This window comes from Alexandromys fortis, unplaced genomic scaffold (assembly GCF_014885135.2).
Source record: "Alexandromys fortis isolate MF-2015 unplaced genomic scaffold, M_Fortis_MF-2015_v1.1 scaffold_69, whole genome shotgun sequence".
Classification (NCBI taxonomy): domain Eukaryota; kingdom Metazoa; phylum Chordata; class Mammalia; order Rodentia; family Cricetidae; genus Alexandromys; species Alexandromys fortis.
This window is the reverse complement of record NW_026067951.1, coordinates 3456705-3480201: the sequence shown is the minus strand read 5'-3', so window position 1 is coordinate 3480201 and position 23497 is coordinate 3456705. Positions and strand designations below refer to the sequence as shown.

Here is a 23497-nt window from a genome sequence, read left to right as displayed (position 1 = left end):
CACATCTGTGTATATACACACGGTAATGTGTTTCTGGGGCTGGAGAGATGGATCAGTGGTCAAGAGGACTGGTTGCTCTTGCAGAGGACCCAGGTTCAGGTCCCAGAACCCTCATGGTGGCACACAACCACATGTAATTCCTCTTCCAGGAAATCCAGTGCCTTCTTCTAGCGACCTTGGGTACCAGGCAAGCATGGGGTGCAAGCAAAACATAAATGTAAAATTTAAAAACACTAAACAAAAACCTCAAATACGTGTTTCTTACAAATTCTGCTGGTATAAAGGGTGCAGAAAAGACAATTTTTACAACTATTTTATAAATAATGTTAAAATATACAATACTCTAATTGTAAATTCTGTATACCCAGTTGATTCATATATGACTTGTTCACTGATTTGGGTCAAGCTCGTATTTAGCCATGATTTGACAAATGAACTCATGTCTCAATTGACACCTTTAATTTTTCCATTAACTATTGTCCTTAGGGACTGGAGAGATGACTCTGTGGTTAGGAGCTTATACAGCATTTGCAGAGGACCTGAGTTCAGTTCCCAGAGCCCACATCCAGTGTCTCATAGTTGCAAACCCAGCTCCAGAGGACTCTCAGTCCTGGCCTCCACAGGCACTTGGACACGTGACACAGACACAGAGACACATATCCACATAAACAAACATATAAATAAACCCTTAAAAATCTATTGTCAGCTGGGAGGTGGTGGCACATGCCTTTAATCCCAGCACTTGGGAGGCAGAGGCAGGCGGATCTCTGTGAGTTCGAGGCCAGCCTGGTCTACAGAGCTAGTTCCAGGACAAGCTCCAAAGCTACAGAGAAACCCTGTCTCGAAAATCAAAACAAAAAATCTATTGTTCTTAAACCTGCTATGTGATCTTTACACAGATTTTATTCATTAAAAATTATATTTATTAAAAGGTCTTAGTTAATTGGGTAATAGTTTTCAAAGACTAGGAAAAAAAAGATCCTCCCCCCCCTTTTCTCTGTCTTTAGCATTGCATTCGGGTATAACCCATGTCTCAGTGGATCTGCCCACTCACATTTTCTTCCTTCCTCTCTTTCTCAAGTGCAGCCCCAGCTACAAAACAATACACCAAGCCCCGATTTGTCGTATTTGCCTACTGCGGGGACTTACACACTCTTACTCGGCTGGGCCAGTTTCCAGGGCATGACATCACTGAGCTGAACTGGGAAGAAGTGTGCAGCAGGAAACGGCTGTGTGGTTTTTCCCTTGAGGACCAGGCCAGGGGGAGCTCAAGGCCAGGCCTTCGGGCTCTGCCTCACACTGCTGAGGTATGAACGGTGGGTGAGGCCAAACCACTAACCTGGCAAAGCAGCCCAGGACATCCATCCTGAAATCTGTCACCAGGCCTTGAGGTCTTGGCTAAATGAAGCAAAGAAGTTCTGGAACAGACTGTCTTTGTGGAAATAGAAGACCACGGAGCCTCCAGGATGCTGCGTCTTACGGCATCACCAGCGTTATGGTCGGACAGAGAGGGAGTGCATCTGAGGGCTGTCTGGGATTCAGACTGAATATGTGTATTAAACGGCAGGTCAGCCCCAAGAGAGATGCATTGTGGAGTAAACTGAGGCAGGAGCACTCAGGATCCCACCGAGTCCTACAGCTAGTCAGGGCCAGAGCTGAGAACACAGCAGCCTCTTTGATGTGACCCAGGCTGCTGTCCCCCCGAGAGGGGCCTGTCCTAGGCACTTTCTCTCCATTCCGGGATGCCCTGAGCCTTGAAGGCATGAACAAGCGTGGGACTAGCAGCTTAGATGACTTGGGGACATTTATTGTACATAGAGTATAGGCCAGGCATGGCACATGACTTCAATCCCAGCACTTGGGAGGCACAGGCAGGTGAGTTCAAGACTCGCCTGAGCTACATAAAAAGTTTCAGACCGGCCAGGGCTACATAGTGAGACCCTGTCTGAAAAGAAGCAAAAACAAAAACAAATACAAACAAAAAACTGAACAGCAGTAAAATTCAAAACCTACCTAAACCAGGGTTCCTCAGGGTCTTTCTTCTGTGTCTCTTTTCTCTGGAAAAGTGAAGCGACATCCTAGAAACCAGCTCAGGGGGTCCGAAGAAAAATTCCAGAAGAGCTGGCCTCATTGTCTATTCCCTGTGGAGTGGGATGTGGCCCCTTAGGTGTGTCTGGGGTGTGGGTTGCTGGTGGTAGGAGTGATCCAAATGGGAAGGGCTAGCACACACCCACTTTTGAAAAGCAACAAGAACCTGAGGGGAGATGGGAAATTCCCTGTGGGCAGGAAGCTGGTGGAGCAGGAGGAGGTAACCCAGCCAGCTTCCAGCAGGCAGTCTGAGGAGGAAGTGAGGGCCTGCTCCACCCTTGGGTACCATCACTGTTACAGCATCACAAGTAACCCACCCTCACCAAAAAGCATCATTCCTGAAGGTCATCTGAGGGAGTTATCACCCAGGCTACATTTTGGACTTTCGTGTTTCTTTTTTGTATGGTAGGGAATGTGTAGGCTTGAGTCAGGGTCTTACTATGTAGCTCTGGCTGTCCTGGAACTCGCTAAATAGACCAAACTGGCCACAAACTCAGATCCATCTGCCACCTGAGCACTGGGATTAAAGGCTTGTGCTACCCACCATGCCTAGCTGGGTTTGTATGTTTCAAAAGTCACCAATACAACTGACTAGAATATTCTCTGCCAGCAGGAGGCCCCTGGGGTAGATAAGGGTAACTAGGAGGCGCCAATTCCCAGCTGAAAGAAGTTCACTGGCCCAAGAAGAGGATGAGGCCCCAGCTGAAAGAAATCCAGTGGCCCAAGTGGAGGATGAGAAGGCTGCTGGGGGTGGGGGCGAATGGCCTGGGACTGCAGGAGAGTATAGACAGCATCCCCACAGAAGAGGCAAGGGTTACAAGGCCAATCTCTACAGAGGGTGTGACCAGATAAGTCAGGATCTGAAGGACCATATAGAGCCAGTCTCTCCTACCAGAGGAGCGCTGTGAGCATAGAACGTCCAGAATGAACCTTTTCTGTGGAGCTGGAGACACAGATGTGAGCTACAGTGTCACTTCCCATCAACTAAGAGTTGAGACTACGGACACAAACATGTGTATCTGCAAGTCCATGTGCATAGACGGACCTGAGCCTGCAAGCACCAAAGGCCTCAGGCCAGTCCCAGTGTGAGCTCCCTGGGCCCACACAGACGTGGCCTTCTGATCCTATTCATTCTCTGCTGACCGGAGAAGGGCTCTACAGAGAGGAGGTGACTCCAGAGCTGGGGCAGGGATCGCAGAGAACAGAAAATAACCTAGGAGTGGTGGTGCACGCCTGTTACCCCAGCACGCAGAAGCCAGGCAGGTATGTCTCTGTGAGTTCAAGGCCGGTCTGGTCCTGGCCCACACAGAGTTCTGGATCAACTGCGGCTACACAGTGAGACCTTAATAGAAGAAGAAGGAGAGGAGGCGGAGAAGAAGAAATGTCTGAAAGATGGTGACATGCAGGACCCAGAAACTGGCTTGAAGGGGCTCCCACTGACCAAACCTGACGTCATTTGAGCATGAAACAGTGATAATAGATTATAGCCCATTACAACCCATTAAATAAAAAGGGAATCCATGTGAGGTCAAATATACATTAATTATACTAGTCATGGTTATATTCGTAAACATACTTTTCATTAATTATTAACTATAATGATTTACTTGATGAGTAAAAGAATTTTTATGTAGTTTCAAAGTATCACTCCACAAAATATTTAACTAATTACAAAGCAAAAATAACTTCATTTCTGAATGAGGTAAACGCTACCTCATTCAATTGGCACAGTAATACCAGGGATGAAGTGGATGGAAATCACACCATGGGAACAGTGTCACTTCATACTGTTCCTTCCAGAGTTGAAACCTCCATTCAATCCCCACATCAGAAAGCAGAAAACTTTGGCTGGCTCAGCAATACTCAAATGTTGTCATCATAAATTAATAAAAGGCTAGAGACTCCCTGACGGAAGGGACATAAAAGACGTGACAATCAAACACCACACACTTCTGCTCTGGATCCTTTCTGCTTATGTAAGCGAAATGTCAAAGCTGTCAAGTTCAAAATGGTGTTGTCTGTGTCAACCTTAACAACAACAGAAGGAAATCAAGCTGGAAGTGTATGGGCTGGGAGGATGGCTCCGAGGGTAAATACAAGCAGGAAGACCTGAGTTCAGATCCTCGGCAGGGCTTAGCGGTCCACATCTGCCATCCCAGCATCAGGGAGGTAGAAACGGGGATCCTTGCTGCTCAGCCTCCCTGAATCAGTGAGTTCCAGACTCAGTGAGAGAGCCTGCCCCAAAGTAAGACAGAGAGTGATTGAGACAGGCAACTGACATGGACCTGGGGCATATATGCACACGTATGCACATGTGTGCACGCACACACACACACACACACACACACACACACACACACAGGGGGTTTGTGAACAAAAGGTTATTTATAACACCTACTGCTATTGGTAGAAGCCTTGCCAAGGAAACACCTGTTTAACCTTAGACTGTCAGTGCTCTGGTAACCAAACCGTCTGGTGTAATCCTCCTCATATTATGCTTACAAATGTCCTCTAGCTTTAGTTTCCTGGAATATGACGTAATTCCTAAGGTGCAAGTAGTCCCACAATAATGCTCGGATAGTCCCTAGTAAATACCACTACTGGTTTTCTGTTGTTTTTGTACGTATGTATATGTGTACATATGTTATGCATGCATGTTCAAATATTGTATATGTGGGGGTGTTCGTGTGTGTGTGTTTCCGTGTGCATATATGTGTGCAGATGTCAGTCTGAGTTGTCTTTCTCGGAAGTCATCCACTTTTTAAAATTGTATTACTATTATTTGTGTGTATGATGTCTGTGTGAAGGTTAGAGGACAACTCTACAGCATCATCTCTCTCTCTAGAGGTCTCTCACTCTAGAGGTCAAACTCAGGTCACCCCACTTACATAGCAAAGCCTCACCCACGGAGCCATCCTTCGCTCCCACCGTGGGTATCCTTTCTTTCTTTTTAAGACAGGCTCTCTCACTGAAACTCACCAAGGATACTGGGTGGTCTGCCAGCAAATCCCCAGAATCTGCCTCTCCCACCCCAGCGCTGGGATTACCAGCACACATAATCACTCTCTGCTCTCTAAAAACCTGGTTCTGGAGATTCGGTTCCGGCCACATGTTGGTGTGGCAAGCACTTCATCAAGAGAGCCACCTCTCTAGCCCATATCAAATTCTCTGATTCTCATTAAAAGGACATCACAGGAAGACCGGGAGAACTTGAACGGTTGGTCATGATAGTCAACACCAATGCCCAGGTTTTGACACCTGTATCGTGGTGACATCGAAGGCGTTCTTGCTGAAAATGTTTGTCTCCGTATTTGAAAGTGATGGGCCCCGACACAAGGTTTATCCAGATGGTTCTGAAAAAAAAAATCAAAATTTTTACTTTCAAGCTTTTCCGTGAAAGTGTGAGGTCATTGCTAAATGAGTCAGGCAGTGGGGCTGAAGAGATGCCTGCTCTCTCAAAGGACCAGGGTTCGATTCCCAGCACCCATATGGCATCTCACAACCAAATGTAATTCCAGTTCCAGGGGATCTGACACCTTCTTCCGGCCTCTACAGGCACTACACATATGTGGTAACCGTACACACATGCAAGCAAAACATTCATATACATAAACTAAAAATAAATTTTAGGAAGCAGGTGCTGGAGAGATGTCACAGTGATTAAGAACACTGGCTGCTCTTCCAGAGGGCCCAAGTTCAATTCCCAACATACACATGGCAGCTCACAACTGTCTGTAATTCCAGGGGATCTGACACCCTCATTCAGGCAAAACAGCAATGCATATACAAAAATGTTAGGAAGAAAACCCTTCTCTTCTCTCTACTGTACACTTGTTTTTTGTGTTTCTTTGCTTTGTGTGTGTGTGTGCACGCGCGCGAGCGTGAGTTCTTATGTTTGTTGTAATAGATAATTGTCCTCCAATCATTTAATCAAACTGACACTTCAAAGGGTACAGCAAGTTATCCTGTGGCTTTGTTTGCTTCTTGGCTCATGTCCACGTAATCTCAAGGACTCATAGCTCTTGAGGATCCAAATCAAATCAAGGGCTTGTCAATTGAGAGAGAGAAAGAGAGACAGAGAGAGAGAGGAGAGAGAGGGAGGAGGAGGAGGTGGAGGAAGAGGAGGAGGAAGAGGAAGAGGAAGAGGAAGAAGAAGAAGAAGAAGAAGAAGAAGAAGAAGAAGAAGAAGAAGAAGAAGAAGAAGAAGAAGAAGAAGAAGAGGAAGATAGATGTCTAAACACACTCACTTCCTAAGGAAATAGTTTTAAACTCAGGGAGAGGAGGGAGATGAGAACCATGAATGAGGGCATGGAGCTGGAGCTGGGTACGGCAGGGCAGGCCTCTCATCCTCAGATGAGATGAGACAGGGAAGCCTGAGGTAAGAAACTGAGTTTGAGAGTTCAAGGTCAGCACAGTGAGACCTTGTCAGAAACAGAACGCTTCACCGAACAACAACAGAAAGAGCAGCAGAGGGATTGGGGGGGGGGGGGGGAGGCAGGGAAACTGGGTTGACACAGTCAACCTTCACTTCTCTGAGTCTGGCCTCCTTCCAGCCCTGACCTCTGACATCACTGAGCAAGCATTTGTAGCAGTTGCTTCACACCTGCTGGCCCCAGAACATTCCATTCTGAGGCCCTTTGCCAGGAGCAGTGCATTCTCTGGCAAAGGGTGAAGCTCCAGGGAGTCCCCGCTGGGTCCTGGCTAGGAGTTCAAACCAGCAATTATCAGCCCCCACTGCCTCCCTCTGCCAGCCTTTCATCTCCCATCTGCTACACCTCCGTGCTCTCTCCCTCCCCATCAGGCCTCGGCCTCAGGGCTGCCTGGTGCCACTGGAGGAGGTCCTCAGATGGAGTGACCGGGCCCACCCAATGGGGCTTATAGGACAGGCCAGAAACGACATCTCAGCTCTTGTCTTGTCATTCGGAGCCCCAGCCCCGCTCTATCTCCAAGGCAGAGGGGATCCTCTGTTTGTACTGGCTCTACTGTGGCCTTCTGTCTGTCTCTGGCTGCTGTCTGTACTGAGTGTGAGTATCTTGGAGAAGTGTCTGTCTTACAGTTAGTCCTGGAGACCCCAGGAACCATTGCCTTACAGTCGTCTGTGGACCTGCTGGAAACTGGCAAGGTCCACTTGTGCCTAATGGTCCCTGTGTGCTTCTGGAGTCCACTCACTCAAGCTGTGGTCACCATTTAGGGAAATGAAGACCCCTGGAGATACAGTGGCACTAAAGCAAGGTCCCAGTGACTGAGAGCAGCTGAGCGTGCCGTCCCTCCCTCCCTCCCAACGGCCTGTTCTCATTACCCAAGAAAAGCCAACTTCGGCCAGGTCAGGCGAGTGAGGGGTGTGACTGACAGTCAAGGGGGTTGAGCATACGCTGTCTGTACACCAGGGACATTGTAGATGGTCCTGCGGCCCTCTGTGGACCCTCCAAACCAATCTCTTGACAAGCGGTGAGGTGGCCCCTTATTTTCTCCATTGAAGAACCTGTGAGGTGAAGATCTTCCAAGGTGACAGAGATAGTGAATGACAGGGCACAGCCCAGCCATCAGACTCCCTGGCACTCATCCTCTATCTAGACCTTTAAACTGCCAGGCAGAATGAAGATACCCTGGGACACACCGTTTCCATGGACACACCCGAGGTCAAATGACCAGGTGGGTGGTATCATCCACTCTCCTGTATCCATCTGGGTGTGATGTTAATGAAAAGCATATAAGAGATAATTATAAGAGGTAAGAAAGAAAAAAAAAGAAAAAGTCAGGCAGTGGTGGCACACGCCTTTAATCCCAGCACTCAGAAGGTAGAGGCAGGCGATCTTTGTGAGTTCGAGGCCAGGCTGCTCTACAGAGTGAGTTCCAGGACAGGCTCCAAAGCTACACAGAGACACCCTGTCTCGAAAAATAAAAATAAAAAAAGGAAAAAAGAAAAAAAAGGTAAGGAGTATTGGTAGGCCTCTAATCCTCAGACTCAGGAGGCTGAGGCAGGAGGATTGCTGTGAGTTTGGGGCCAGCTTGGGCTATAGGCTGAGACCCTCTCTCAAACAAATAGAAAAACAAACAATCAATAGCAACAACAACAAAACCAAAGTGTGAACTTAAAGAGGTTACACTCTGCCCCCTGCAGCCCACATCCACCTCACCACGTGCTCACAGGTGCCAGCAGAGCTGTGCAGCACCTGCCCGGATCCCACATTCACAATGTAACACCATGGGCAGGAACAGACTCTGCACTGCCTGCAGGAATGGCCCTTCTGTAAAACCACTAGATTCTCATTTCTAGAGTAAACTGGAGTGAGGGCCTTTGACCCACTGACCACATGCAAACAGACAGCCTGCAACCAAAAGTTGTCCTTGGGAACAGTGGGAGCAGAAATCATGCCTGTACCAACCCCAGGCCCTGTGGTCACTGGAAAAAACAACACTCCTTTCTCACTTGCAATCACTTCGGGGGCGCTAGAAGACAGCACCATTCTGGCCGCTTCAGCTCCTGCAGGGCTGCACCTCCATCCTGCAGAGTGACAGATGTAAGGCTTCCTGCAGGTGCGAGCTGGCTGAAGCAAGGAGTCAGAGAGAGCTAAGACAGGTTCCCAGCACAGATTTATGTTTTGTAAATGTGTGTGTGTGTGTGTGTGTGTGTATAGTGCTAAGGTGAGGGTGTGAATAGTGCTGTGTGTGTGTATAGTGTTAAGGTGTGTAGGGGGCTGCATCTTTGAACTATGCAGGGCAGGTGGCGCTATCGGAGGTATAATAGTAGAAACTGTTAGCCCCGTTTCCAACTTCCTTTTCCCAGCTTTCAAAGGGGGTATGGCTTTATCAGACGAAGTCAGGGAATGGTGAGCAAAGGTCACCACGAGGCTGTAAAAAGAATGCTCTAGCTATGTGCTGTATCTCACTGTGGCTTCTCCCGAAACCACATTCTTCCGATTCCTGTTGGGAGTGACTCTTTACGAGGCCAGCAGCTAGTGTTACACAGGCAGGGTGGGTCTCCCAAGCCCTTATTTTCCTACACGATGTCACTGCGGCTCTGGAAGGCATTGTCTAAATTTGTATTTTAATATGTTTTTCTCTTGCTTTATTTTTGATACATTTTTTTAAAAATAAAAATTTCCTACCAAAAAAAAAGTCTAAACCCTTGGACTGAATCAGTACAGGAAGGTCAGGGAGTCATTGTTGAGATGTCCTTGTGAGTAGACAAACAGTAGCCCCACAGTGAGGCCAAACCCTAGCTGAATGTACGTCTCTCCGTCACTCACGGACAGACCCTGAGCTGGTTACCAGCTCCCTAACTCCTTCTGCAGGCTCCGGACTTGACCTTTTGCACCAAAACTTGGCCCCCTATGTGCAAACACAAACAGAAAGGGCCACTTGTCTATGTTACCCAACCAAGGCAAACAGCTGTAGCTGGTCCCTGCCCACACCCCAAGGTTGGGCTGTTGAGCCAAAGCTAGAACACAGGGGTAGATTTTTTTTTTCCTCCTTCTGCTTCCTCCTGGCAAGGCTCCTGCGTTCAAGGCTTCTGTCGCCACCATAGAAACCCAAGTCTACAAGCATCTCTGAGCAGTTAGGAAACTGCTCGTTCATTCTCAAAGGAACCCGCACAACTGCCACCCTCCCTACATCCCAAAGACACATCTTTTTAAAACAGAAAGTCCAGGCGAATCTTTCTCAGATTTCAGTGTAGGCCTGTTCCCCTCTACTGTGGTTTCAGGTCAACAGACTGGTTCCTTGCAGCGGGTGGGAGCCGGGGGGAGGGGGGGGATCTCCATTCATACCACAGTAGCTGAAGGCATTGATTGCCCGTCCAGTTTGATTGGGTTCCCACAGTGGTGTGGCCTTGTGCAAATCCCTTAACCTCCTCCTAACCCTTGGTGTACTCATTTGTAAAATAAGGACCTGAACTACATGGTTCTTGTTATAGGATGAATGTGCCCTTTGATGTCCCTGTTCCCAGTGTGACTGTATTGAAGATGAGGCCACAAGGGTAATTAAGGTTAAAAGAGGTCATGAAGATGGGACCATAACTGAATAGAGCTTGGTGTCTTTATAGGAGAAGGAAGTGGGGTTGGGGAGATGGCTCAGTCAAGCATGAGGACCTGAGTTCAAATCCCCAGCGCCCAAGTAAAAGTCAGTCTACCATTGGTGAGGGGAGAGGGGAGGAGACAGAAGGATCCCTGGAGCATACTGGCTGACTTGGTGAATTCCAGGCCCCATGACAGATGCTGTTTCTAAAAACAAGGTGTGTGCACACACGTACGGAGGAATAAATGCATTAATTAAATTAAATAAAAAGGAAGAGGAAGACACACCAGAGGCCTCCCTTCTCAGGCTGAGTAAGCCCTGAGCAAAGCAAAGGGGCAGCCATAGGACCCAGCCCAGGCTCCTTGACCTTGGACTGACAGCTTTTAGAGCTACTAGGCTTGGTTTCGTGGCTCAAGCCACCAGTGTGTGGTCCTTTATTAGATGCGCCTTGCATACTGATGAGTTCGACCCCCATGATTCTCTGGGCAGTGTATCTGAAAACTCCCTTCACACCCAGCCCCCTTGGAGTTAGCGATACCTCGCGCCCTGTTCTAGTACACACACTCCCACAGGGCCTCTGACAGTCCTAGCCGAGGCTCCTGTTTCTGGTGTCACCTTTGCCCGCTAGCCTCTCTCTGCCTTTACAGATCATTTCCCACTCTTCCCCTCACATCACCTCAGTCTGCCCTTCCACAAACGCCTCTCTGACTTAGGCTCTCTCTGTGTGTACGAGGATGTGAGGAGTCCAGAGGCAGACGCCTGGTGTCTTCTTCAATCATTCTCCACAGTGTATTTTGAGACAGTCTCTCACTGAGCCTAAAGTTCACAGACTGGCTAGACAGGGGAGCTAAAGAGCTCTGGGGGACTGCCTATCTCTGCCCCCCCCACAGTCCCCTAACACCTGCACCCCCAAACACACGCCTCTAGTGCTAGGGTTTACAAACACCTTTAGTCTGGGTGCTTGGAATCTGAACTCAGGTCCTCAGGCTTGTACAGCGGGCACTTTACCAGCTGAGCCATCTTCCCACCCCCAACCCCTACTCTTTCTGAGACATAGTTTTACTATGTTGTCTAGGATAGTTTCCGACTTCCGGGCTCAAGCAGTTCTCTCATGTCTACTCCCTAATAGCTAGGACTACAAGAATGCACTACAGTGCCTGGCTTTGTTGTTGTTGCTCTAATAGAATACCTGAAATTGGGTTGTTTATAAGGAAAATTGATTTAAGGTCATAGTTTTGGAGTCTAAGAAATCCGCTGGCATCGTACTATTAGTAATACCTCATGCTGCTTCAAATCACGGCATAAAACAAAAGGAAGACAGGACCTTCCATAGCCTGCTTTGGGTAGTGACCGATCAGTCCTGCAGAGAAGTCTCTCCTGTAAGGAAGCCATTAACCTAATCCCAGGAGGCCCCGCCTCTCAACGCTGGCCCATTGAAGAATTATGATTCCAACACGTGAATAAATGGAGGACACCAGAAACCACAGCAGGCGGAAAGACAGAAAGAGTGTGTTTACAGAGGGTGTTTGTCCCGGATGGACCACTGAGCAGTGTCCAGGGACTGCAGTGTCCAGTGTGCTGCAGGCTTCTGTGCTACAATCCTGCTCTGTCCCTGTCCTCCTCATTGCCTTCTACGGTAAGTACTCTTTCCCTCTCTCCTTTGGGGTCTCCTCCAGCCTTTTCTGGGTATACCACTTGGCCTCAATCACACACTAAGGCGTTGGGTATACACAGCCTTCACTTCTGTTCGTGGCTCCCGTGCTCTCCTGTGTCTCCAAGCTCCAGTCTTGCTAGGATTTTCTGACCTCCCTCCTGATTCCATGTCCCAGGAGTTTGCTGTTTTCAGAGCACATGGAGCACTAACTGTTCCTTGCACGCTGTCCTACTTTTCTGCCTAGTCCCTTCAATGTATGGTCTCTCCCAGCCCAGCACCTGCCTCTACTGATGTCACATCTGCATCAGAGCCCTGCAGATCACATGACTTTGTCTTCCCAGCTCTTTGACTCCCTTGGACTTGGGCCTGGCCCTGCCAAGATTCTCTTTAGTAGCCTGGGCCTACCTCCTTCTGGGTCAGTCTCCTGTATTTTTACTCCCAAAAGACAGCTCTGCTTGACGCTCTGGTGCCTGGTAGCTGGGTCACCCTGGGCAAGCCACCAAATCTCTTTATGCTCAACTTGCCTCATCCTAAAGGTAAAGACACTACTCCTTATGTTATAGGGAAGAACCCACAGAATGATTTGTGTGAAATGCTTGCACAGCAGGGATGTGGAAATGCCGCAGATCCTCTGAGAGTGGATAACTCACCTTCACTGACACGTGGGCTAGTTTTAGGTCACCTTGACACAAGCTACAGCAATGGAGAAAATGTCTCTATAAGATTGGCCATAGGCAAGCCTGTAGGGCATTTTCTTTCTTTCTTTTTTTTTTTTTTTTTTCTTTTTGGTTTTTCTAGACAGGGTTTCTCTGTGGTTTTTGGAGCCTGTCCTGGAACTAGCTCTTGTAGACCAGGCTGGTCTCGAACTCACAGAGATCCGCCTGCCTCTGCCTCCCGAGTGCTGGGATTAAAGGCGTGCGCCACCACCGCCTGGCTCTGGGCATTTTCTTAATTAGTGATTGGTGAGGGGAGGGCCCAGCCCATTGTGGGTGGTTCCATTCCTGGGCAGGTGGTTCTGGTTTTTTTCTATAAGAAAGCAGGCTGAGCAAGCCGTGAGGAGCAAGTCCGCTGGCTCCTCTCCATGGCTTCTGCATCAGCTCCTTGCTCCAGGTTTCTATCCTGGTAACGTTCCTGTCCTGACTTCCCTTGGTGATGTACAACAAAGAGGAAGTGTAAACCAAATGAACCCTTTCCTCTCCCACTTCTTTTTGGCCATAGTATTTTATCACAGCAATAATAATCTTAACTAAGACAACTGACTCCACCCTTCCGTCTCGGAGACAATCCTCAGAGAGAGGGGGACAGGTTAGGACATTAGGCACCTGCTTAAGCTTGTCACCAACGAGCTGCTGAGCCTCCAGCACCCCAACATCAGGTGAGCCAGTTTTGTTACTTGCAGACAGGCACCTGACTAGTAAGCGCTGGCCCCACAGCTGGTTCTAACCCATCGATTCTAAATTTCTGAAAGCATTCTTTCCCCCATTGTCTGCTCGCCCTTTGGCCTTTGCTCAAGATGTTTCAACTGGACTCTTTTTTTTACCCAAATATATCTCACTGTTCTTTGAACCTTCCCAAGACAGGTCTCCAAGTCCCCTCCTTCAAGGGGCCTCTTCCCACCCCCTTAGCTGTGCAGTTTTCTTTCTTAGATTGTTCTCAGCACTTAGCTTATGCCTCCTTTGTCTCAGAGTCCACAATGCTGCATGATGGGTGCTGTGTAAGGCGGGAGGAGACAGGAGCTCAGTGCAGTCCGTCTGAAGCAGTCTGAGGAAGTGATCAGTCTGAGGATGCAGTCTAAGGAAGCAGTCTGAGGACAGGATTGCCTCTTTGGTCTGAGCATTGGTAGAGGTAAGAGCTCTCTAGTGGCTGGCCACTCTGCTTCTCTGATCTTCAGCATTAACCCCTATATCTGACTCTGGGCTTTTGTTATTAATACCAATTAGAATTCATGCTATACCTGTGCCGACAACCCTGTTTACATAATGTGGCTCATTGATCCAGGCCCTGGCATCCCTTGGGGAAAAGGCCCGGTCCTCTTCATCTTTCCCCCAGACTATGTTAATAGTGGGTAGGGATGGCGTGCAAGTGTATGGATGGATGGGTGAGTGGGTGAATAATAAATTTCTGAGTTGTCCTTGCTGTCGTCTATTGAGTCATTTCCAGGCTAATCTTGCTAAGTTGGGCTTGGCTCACTTCATGACCCAAATACCTTCAGAAGTCATGTTGTTTGCCAAATACGGTTCAAACTCTTCAGCTCAATCTGGCCTCTCCCTCCTTCCCCGGCTCTTCTCACTCACTATTCTCCAGCCAGTTCATATCAGGTGCTCTCTACCGAGTGGCTCTTCATACTGTGACCGCAGGGTCTGCAGGATTCTCTTCGCTTCTCGGCAAGGCTGAATCAAACCCTCACCCCGGCCTACTGAAATAGACCGCCTGTTTGAAGTTCTCAAGTGAGTCATGTACACATGGGGCATCACTGCTGGAGGGTGTCCTCAAAGTCTTGTCAGTCGTCTGTCCAAGCCTCATATAGGGCCTGGGGAGATAATTCTATTGTGTTTGCTTCATAAGCGTGAGGATCCACGTTCAGTCCCCGGAACCCAGGGCAGCACTGGGGCTGAAGAGTCAGCCATGATCAATAAGCTAGCAGCACCCCTGAAGTGAAACCTTTGTGTTAGTGGGGCAACTGGTGCTGGTTGGCTGGAGCTAAGAAACGAGCGGTGATTCAGAAGAGACCAGCATCACCGAGGTGAAATCTTCAGGGAAGGGTGTCCTGAGAGCACAGAGATGGCTCTGTGTTCCAGACGTGCCACGGTTGTACCTCGCACTGGCAGCTGGACCTGGTTATATGCTAGAGTCACCCAGGTGGTACTGGTTTGGAAGGCATGAAGGGGTCATGGCAAACAATTGACGCTCGGCAATGTGAGAAGCCAGGAGAGGTCACTGGTGAAGGTGCAGCCTCAGTGGCAGTTGAAGGCCCATGACAGAAGGGGTCATGCAAAGAAGTGGAGGCTCAGCACCATGAAGAGACCCTATGAGAGGCTATTGGCAGAGGTGCAGCCCAATGGCAGGAGAAGACCCCTGAGTTTTGGAGATGCCAGGACCATGGAATGAGCACCAAGAACAGCAGCAGAAGACAGGCTATGTGTGCCGTAGAGAGTGGAGCCGGAGAAGTGACCCCAGCCCTTTGGAAGAGTCCTGGAGATTGTGAGTGGATCCCAGATATTGGACAGTTGGAATTCAGTTTTGCTTTGCTTTGATTTGTGACTGTACCCTGTTTTTTTTCCCCCTGTTGAAATAAGAAAGTGTTTTACTAGCGCCCACAGTTGAGAGACTTTGGCTTTTAAAAGATTTTGGATTTTAAAAGAGACTGGCTATTTTAAAGGGACTGAAATTTTGATGTGTTTGAAATTGTGGAACGTTCAAAGTTACTTAAGTTTTTAACGTGAGATCTTAGGGATGAATAAGAAAGAAAGGGCTGTGGCGTAATAGTATATATTTGTGTGTATCAACTTGACACAAGCTAGAGTAATCAGAGAGGAAGGATCCTCAGTTGAGGAAATACCTCCATGAGATCCAGCTGTAAGGCATTTTTTCAGTTAGTGATCAGTGTAGGAGGGCCCAGACCATGGTGGGTGGTGCCATCCCTGGGCTGGTGGTCCTGGGTTCTACAAGAAAGCAGGATGATCAAGCCAGGGAATGTAAGCCAGTGTAAACAGCACCCCTCCATGTCCTCTGCATCAGCTCCTGCCTCCAAGTTCCTGCCCTGTTTGAGTTCCTGCCCTGACTTCCTTTGGTGATGAACAGCCACGTGGAAGTGTGAACTGAATAAACCCTTTCCTCCCCAGCTTGCTTTTTGGTTGTGATGTTTGATTACAGCAGTAAAAACCCTAACTGAGACACCTTTCAAGGGCTGCACCCCTCGGGAAACCTTACTCTGGGGATTTGTGTGTGTGTGTGTGTGTGTGTGTGTGTGTGTGTGTTTAAGCAGGCTCTCACTATACAGTCCAGGGTGGCTTCAAACTCTTGTTCCTCCTGCCTCAGCTTCTTAAGTGCTAAAGGGATTAAATGCAAAAATCTCATGTATCACAACTTGACTATGATCCCTGTGTGCAATCTCCTTGATGTAGGTCTCTAGCTACCCGTCCCAGAGCTACCCACACTTAGGTGAGCTGTTGGTTCTTGAGTGACCACAGCAATGGCTCTTTTACCACAGAGCTCACACTGCCCACGAAGTTTACTTGAGATTCATTTTCTGCTGTAAGTGACAAACGTCTACTGAATATGGTCCTCTTAGTCCATGCTGGACTTTTCAGTGCCTCACGAGGTATTCAAGTGCACACAACACATGAATGGGTTAACTAGGAAGGAGCATGGGAAGGTCAGGTTAATGCAGGAAGGAGGCCTGCAAGGCCCTGGAGGGTAACAGCTGCCTCAGAATGTATGCCACAGGCTTGGTCTTGGAGTTCTCTTCTTGAATGGTGGGAAAGACCTCTTGTCTCTTTCCAGCCAACTCCAGGCCAGAGTGATGGGGCAGAGATGCAACCTGTGTTGGCAGCTGCTCTGGAGGGCTCCGTGCTGTCCCTCCTAGAGGTATGATGAAGAGAGAACAGATCTTCTCCATCAGAAGGCACAACAAAACCATGCTAAGTCATTAACACCAAGCCTGCCTTCTTCTGCAGGCAGTTCATCTACTGGAACTAATGAACTTCCTGCCCCCAGTGGACCCATCTAATTAAATGGTCTTCATCCAACCTCCCCTCTCTTGGATCTTCATGGTGTGTGTATGGTTTTCCTTCTTTAACCTGACATGGTGGTCATAGGGGTTTCTTTGTTCACATCGCAGGGTTAAAAAGGAATGCTTCTGTCCCAAGATAAGAACTGAGGAAAGCACAAATCATTTCTAATGAGCACTGTACTAGAGATTCTAGCCAGTGCAATCAGGTGAGAAAACAAACAGATGTCTGGAGTGGAAAGCAAGACCCAATCCTGTATGAAGACGTCCTCAAGGAATACAGAAAACAGCTATTAGCGCTAAAGAATCCAGCAATGTTTTAGGACACATAAGCTGTCAACTGTATTTCTATATAGAAGCAATGAACAATCTGGAAATGAAATTAATAATTCCACCTAGACTAGCCTAATTTCTATCCAGATTCCAGCAAGGCATTTAACAGACATAGACAACTTGTCACCGAGTCTGTATGGCAGGAGCTAGAGTAGCTGGCACACTCTTGAGAAAGAACAAAGTGGGAAGAGTTGCTCCACCCACAAGACTTACTGCTTAGCTACAGTTATCAAGGCTGTATGGTGTTTGAAGAAGGAGGCTCAGAGATCAAAGGGGCAGAATAATAAACCCACAATAACTGTGTTCAACCGACTGACAGAGGTATAAAACCTCTTCAGTGGGGGGCGGGGGGGACAGCCCTTCAAACGGCACTGCAGCTCTTAGATCTTCTTGGGCAAAATATAAGTCTCAACCTAGGATGTGGCTGGCTCAGGTGGAGACTGCTTAGCACGCCCCGGGGTTGATCCTTAGACCACAGAAGGTGTGGAGGGTGACACAGATAACTGAATCTCACAACTCAAACTTAAATACACTTAAAAGTTTGATCACTTAAATACAGAACGCAAAATATAAAATGTGCAGGGGAGGAAGAAGCAGAGCCTCCGAGACAAGGGCTAGGAAGAGATGAAGTTCTTATGCAATATCAAATGCAGTGTGAGAATCAAAACATTGCCTCACCGAGCAGCAGGTAACAAGGGTTGCTAAGTGAGGCTCAGGTGTCTAGGAGGGACAACACCAGGCTGTGGCTGGGAGTCTTGCTTGACCCAGGTGTACAATATGCACAAATACTGTCACCATAGACCACTTGGCCTAAATCTCATGAGCGTCCCTCAGAAGCCATGCAAAACACATACTGAACAAGCAAATACTAGTCAAATCCAATGAAAGGCAAATCCAGGTCAGGCAGCACAGACAAGAACTGGCTTATAATCAGCCCTTTCTCGTGAAGTCTCTGCTCACTCTCTCAAGCTCCGTGCCCAGAACCAAGAGGACAGGTAGAGCCCAGGCTCTAGAGTCTTACTGCTGAGCAGCAGTTCCGAGAGAAGACTCAGCTCCACTGCCGTCACCCCTGTGCTTCTCTGCGAGCAAAGTAGTCTCTGCTATCTGGAAGACTTGCAGGTTTGGAAGACTGGAGAGCAGGTCCATTTGGCAATGGCCATCTTCACCAGAAACCCCTACAAATATTAAGCCTGCTGCCAGGTTACACAAACCACATGAACAGCAGAGTGAAGGAAACTCTTGCCATCAGTGAGTGAGATGACTGGGAACTTTCTTCATAGGCTAACCCAGTCTGCCTTTCACATGCTCAGTCCAGGAGCCCCGATGCCTTCACTCTACCCTCCGTTAGCCCGTTAACCACTAGGACCAGTGAGAACGCCTCAGCAGGCACATCTGACCGCTTCTGTCCACCATCGCCCAAAGTCTAGATTCTTGCTCTATTCCCACCTGCTTCTCTGATTCCATCTGCAGTTTCCAGCCTGAGGAGGGCCTTAAACCAGTCAAATCAGTACCCCCAGCTTAGAATCTAAAGGTCTTGCTCTGGCATAGGTCCTGTTCTCCAATCCTTTCTCCATCTATTCTTCCTCTTTCCCTTTCTTCCTGGCTCCTCTGAAGGCCATTCTTGCTCCTTCCTCTGATCATTTCACCAAGAGTGTTGCCCTGCCCAAAGGCTGACTGCTGGTTACTCAGGTCTTGGCTCTGAGCAGAAGACTCTTCCTACTCCACATCCCCTATCTCCAGAGACACCTGCCGTAGAACTACTATCCTGGGCCTAATGACATGCAGTTAGATTGCAGTTACATTGGTCCTTCAGAGCTGCTTTGACTTGGGCCTTGGATAGCCAGACCCTTGTCAACTTGTATTGATCTGTCATTATATGGAACCTTTCCAGGGCCACCTCTGGTTGAGTGCGCAGCTGAGACCATCCCTGGGGCTATCAGCCAGATGCTGCCTACCAAGTGTACTCCAAGTAGCTCTCAGAAGAGGTGTTTACACAAAGATGTCTGGGAGGTGAGGCAGTGTCCACTCGAACTTTCCTGTCCAACGGCCTTCATGCGTGCTCATGTGGTATTCCCTCCTCCAACAGAGGCTCCCAAGAAGTATGGTTTTGCCTGCCTTGCACCTGAGTGTAAAGTCAGCATACAGGAAGTGTTGAACATTTTGCATCCAATTTTCACAATGCCCTGGAAAGGCTGTTTGTCTATTCATTGGTTCTCTGCCACCCCACTCCCCCACTACATAGTGAAGAAAGGGCAGAACCTCTTCATAAGGGCCCACAGTCAAAGGCAGCTCATCTAACTCCATGGCCCACATCCCTTCCACTACACCGGAAGGATGGGAAGAAGACAGCTAGAAAGTTGGTCCTATGTTGAAAGATGAAGGTGGATGTTCTGGATGTGGAAATCAGATTGCAAATCATTAAAGACACGTGCCATGCCTCACAGACTCAATTGTTAATACAACGTCTTACACATGGGCTCTTGAGTAGAGAACTGCTTTGTCCCTTTGAGCTGGAGACACATGCGGGTGGTCAAAATTGACTAAAGAACAAAACTGTCCTGTTGTGCTTTTTTTTTTGCGCTCCTTATACATATATTATATGGTCATAACAAATGAATTCTGTATAATCTCATCAATTTGATCCCTATGTCAAATCAATTATTTTTATTAACTTTTAATTTTTTAATTTATTGTTTTTGTTAAGCAATATATTTTCCTCTGCTTCCCTCCTTTCTTCTCCCCTCCCCTCCTACCCTCTCCCATGTTCCCCATGTTCCCAATTTACTCAGGAGATCTTGTGTTTTTCTACTTCCCATGTAGATTAGATCTATGTATGTCTCTCTTAGGGTCCTCATTGTTGTCTAGGTTCTCTGGGATTGTGAATTGTAGGCTGCTCTTTTATTTTTTTTGCTGTATGTTTAAAAGTTATTTATGAGTGAGTACATATGATATTTGTCTTTCTGGGTCTGGGTTACCTCACTCAATATGATGTTTTCTAGCTCCATCCATTTGCCTGCAAATTTCAATGTCTATTTTTTTCTGCTGTGTAGCACTCCATTGTGTAAATGTACCACATTTTTCTTATCCATTCTTTGGTAGAGGGGCATGAACATAGTTGAGCACATGTCCTTGTGGTACAATTGAGCATCCTTTGGATATATACCCAAAAGTGGTATTGCTGGGTCTTGAGGTAGGTTGTTTCCTAATTTTCTGAGAAACTGCCATACTGAAATCTAAAGGGACTGTAACCAGTTTGGACTCCCACCAGCAATGAAGGAAGTGTTCCCTTTACCCCCATATCCTCTCCAGCATAAGTTGTCATCAGTGTTTTTGATCTTGGCCATTCTTACAGGTGTAAGATGCAATCTCAGAGTTGTTTTGATTTGCATTTCTCTGATGACTAAGGATGCTGAGCATTTCCTTAAGTGTCATTCAGCCATTTTAGATTCCTCTGTTGACAGTTCTCTGTTTAGGTCTGTACACCCCCCCTTTTTTATTGGATTATTTTTTTTTTTTGATGACCAATTTCTTGAGTTCTTTGTACATTTTGGAGATCACCCTCTGTCTGATGTGGGGTTGGTGAAGATCTTTTCCCATTCTGTAGGCTGCCGTTTTATCTTGTTGACCGTGTCCTTTGCTTTACAGAAGCTTCTCAGTTTCAGGAGGTCCCATTTATTAATTGTTTCTCTCAGTGTCTGTGATACCGGGGTTATATTTAGGAAGTGTACTTCCCTTTTTTTCTTCTATAAGGTTCAGTGTGGTTGGTTTTATGTTGAGGTCTTTGATCCATGTGGACTTGAGTTTTGTACATAGTAATGGATACAGATCTATTTTCATTCTTCTACATGTTGATATCCAGTAATGCCAGCACCATTTGTTGAATATGCTTTCTTTTATCCATTTTATATTTTTTGCTTTGTCAAAAATCAGGTGTTTGTAGGTGTGTGGACTAATATCTGGATCTTTGATTCGGTTCCATTGGTCCTCCTGTCTGTTTCTATGCCAATACCAGGCTGTTTTCAGTATTGTAGCTTTGTAGTAGAATTTGAAGTCAGGGATTAGGATGCCTCCAGAAGTTCTTTTATTGTTCAGGATGGTTTTGGCTATCCTGGGTTTTATGTTTTTTCCATATGAAGTTGAGTATTGTTCTTTCGAGGTTTGTCAAGAATTTACTGGGATTTTGATGGGAATTGCATTGAATCTGTAGATTGCTTTTGATAAGATTGCCATTTTTACTATGTTAATTCTATTATTGGGAGATCTTTCTATTTTCTGGTGTCTTCATCAATTTCTTTCTTCAAAGATTTAAAGTTCTTATCATGCAGGTTTTCCTTTTGTTTGGTTAGAGTTACTCCAAGATATTTTATGTTATTTGTGGCTATTGTATGTATGCCCAAAGGTCAGAAGAGGGCACCAGATCCCATTACAGATGGATGTGAGCCACCATGTGGTTGCTGGGAATTGAACCCAGGACCTTCGGAAGAGCAGGCAATGCTCTTAACCTCTGAGCCATCTCTCTAGCCCTTGTGGCTATTGTAAAGGGTGTTGTTTCTCTGATTTCTTTCCCAACCCTTTTATCATCTGTGTACAGGAGGGCTACTGATTTTTTTTGAGTTAATGTATTCTGCTACATTACTAAAGGTATTCATGAACTGTAGAAGTTCTTTGGTAGAATTTTTGGGGTCACTTATGTAAACTATTATATCATCAACAAATAGTGAGAGCATGACTTCTTCTTTTCTGACTTGTATCCCCTTTTGGTGTCTTATTGCTCTAGCTAGGACCTCAGTACTATATTGAATAGATATGGAGAAAGTGGACAATTTTGTCTTGTTCCTGATTTCAGTGGGATCACTTTGAGTTTCTCTCCATTTAGTTTGATGTTTGCTTGCCTTTATTGTGTTTAGGTATGTTCCTTGTATCCCTGCTCTCTCAAAGACATTTATCATGAAGGGATATTGTATTTTGTTGAAGGCTTCTTCAGTGTCTAATGACATGATCATGTGTGTGTGTTTTTTTTTCAGTATACTTATATGGTGGATTGCATTCACAGATTTTCATATGTTGAACCATTCCTGAATCTCTGGGATAAAGCTGACTTGATAATGGTGGATGATTTTTCTGATGTGTTCTTGACTTCTGTTTGCCAGTATTTTATTGAGTTTTTTTTTTTTATCAATATTCATGAGGGAGATTGGTCTGTAATTCTCTTTCTTAGTAATGTCTTTGTGTGGTTTGGGTATCAGGATAATTTTAGCCTCATAAAAGGAGTTTGACAATGTTCCTTCTGTTTCTATTGTGTGGAACAATTTGAGGAGTATTGATATTAGTTCTTCGAAAATCTTATAGAACTCTGCACTGAAACCATCTGGCCCTGAGCTTTATTTGGTTAGGAGATTATTGATGACTTTCATTTTCTTTATCAGATATAGGTCTATTTGATTTGCTTATCTGGTCTTGATTTAATTTTGGTAAGTGATATTTATCCAGAAAATTGTCCGTTTCCTTTAAGTTTTCCAATTTTGTGGAGTACAGCTTTTCAAAATATGACCTAGTGATTTTCTGGATTTCCTGTGTCTGTTATTATGTCCCCCTTTTCATTTCTGATTTTGTTAATTTGGATATTCTCTCTGCCTTTTGGTTAGTTTGGATAAAGGTTTGTCTATTATTTTTTGATTTTATTTCTTTTTTTTTGGGGGGGGGGATTTTCGAGACAGGGTTTCTCTGTAGTTTTTGGTGCCTGTCCTGGAACTAGCTCTTGTAGACCAGGCTGGCCTCGAACTCACAGAGATCTGCCTGCTTCTGCCTCCTGAGTGCTGGGATTAAAGACGTGTGCCACCACCGCCCGGCTATTTTTTTTTTATTTTCTTATAGAACCAACTCTTTGTCTCATTAATTCTTAGTATTGTTTTGTTTCTGTTTTGTTGATTTCAGCTTTCAATTTGATTATTTCCTGCTGTCTAGTCCTCTTAGGTGAGTTTTCTTCTTTTTTCTAGAGTTTTCAGATGTTCTGTTAACTCACTGGGATTTTTCTAGCTCCCCCCCCCCCTTTTACTGAGCTCTACATTTTTCTCTGCCCCCTTCAACCCTCCCCCAAGGTCTTTTCTAGCTTCTTTATGTAGGCATTTAGTGCTATGAATTTTCCTTTTAACACTGCTTTCATTGTGCCCCATAAATTTGAGTATATTGTGTGGTCATTTTCATTGACTTTTAGGAAGTCTTTAATTTCTTCCTTTATTTCTTCCTTGACACATTGTTGATTCAGGTGAGCATTGTTTAATTTCCATGTGTTTATGGGCTTTCTGAAATTAGTGTTGTTGTTGAATTCTAATTTTAAGCCATGGTGATCTGATAAGATAATGGGGTTATTGCAATTTTTTTTTGTATCTATGGAGGTTTCCTTTGTTTCCGAGTATATGGTCCATTTTTGAGAAGGTTCCATGGGGTGCTGAGGTTTATTCTTTTATGTTTGGATGGAATGTTCTATAGATGTCTGTTAAGTCCATTTGATTCCTAACATCTGTTAGTTCCCTTATTTCTCTGTTAAGTTTTTGTCTGATAGACCTGTCCAGTGGTGAGAGTGGGGTGTTGAAGTCCCCCACTATTAGTGTGTGGGGTTTAAAGTGGATTTAAATTTTAGAATTTTTTTTTTTTTTTTTTTTTTTTACATATGAGGG

At 46.3% G+C, this 23497-nt stretch overlaps 2 long non-coding RNA genes across 5 annotated transcripts; one reads left to right on the top strand and one right to left on the bottom strand.

The window, feature by feature from the left end:
* Positions 1-3695: 3695 nt before the first annotated feature.
* On the bottom strand, positions 3696-8332 carry LOC126506793 (uncharacterized). Its single transcript, XR_007593336.1, has 3 exons — positions 8226-8332; positions 7388-7585; positions 3696-5441 (listed from the first exon to the last, which is right to left on the bottom strand). It is a non-coding gene; the product is annotated as an uncharacterized lncRNA (long non-coding RNA).
* A 144-nt stretch (positions 8333-8476) lies between these two features.
* On the top strand, positions 8477-15668 carry LOC126506790 (uncharacterized). Of its 4 annotated transcripts, none has more exons than XR_007593334.1 (4): positions 8477-8625; positions 11511-11740; positions 13444-13603; positions 14116-15668. It is a non-coding gene; the product is annotated as an uncharacterized lncRNA (long non-coding RNA). The 4 variants fall into 4 exon arrangements; XR_007593333.1 differs by having other exon boundaries at positions 11331-11740; XR_007593331.1 differs by lacking the exon at positions 8477-8625 and having other exon boundaries at positions 9856-11740.
* Positions 15669-23497: the final 7829 nt, after the last annotated feature.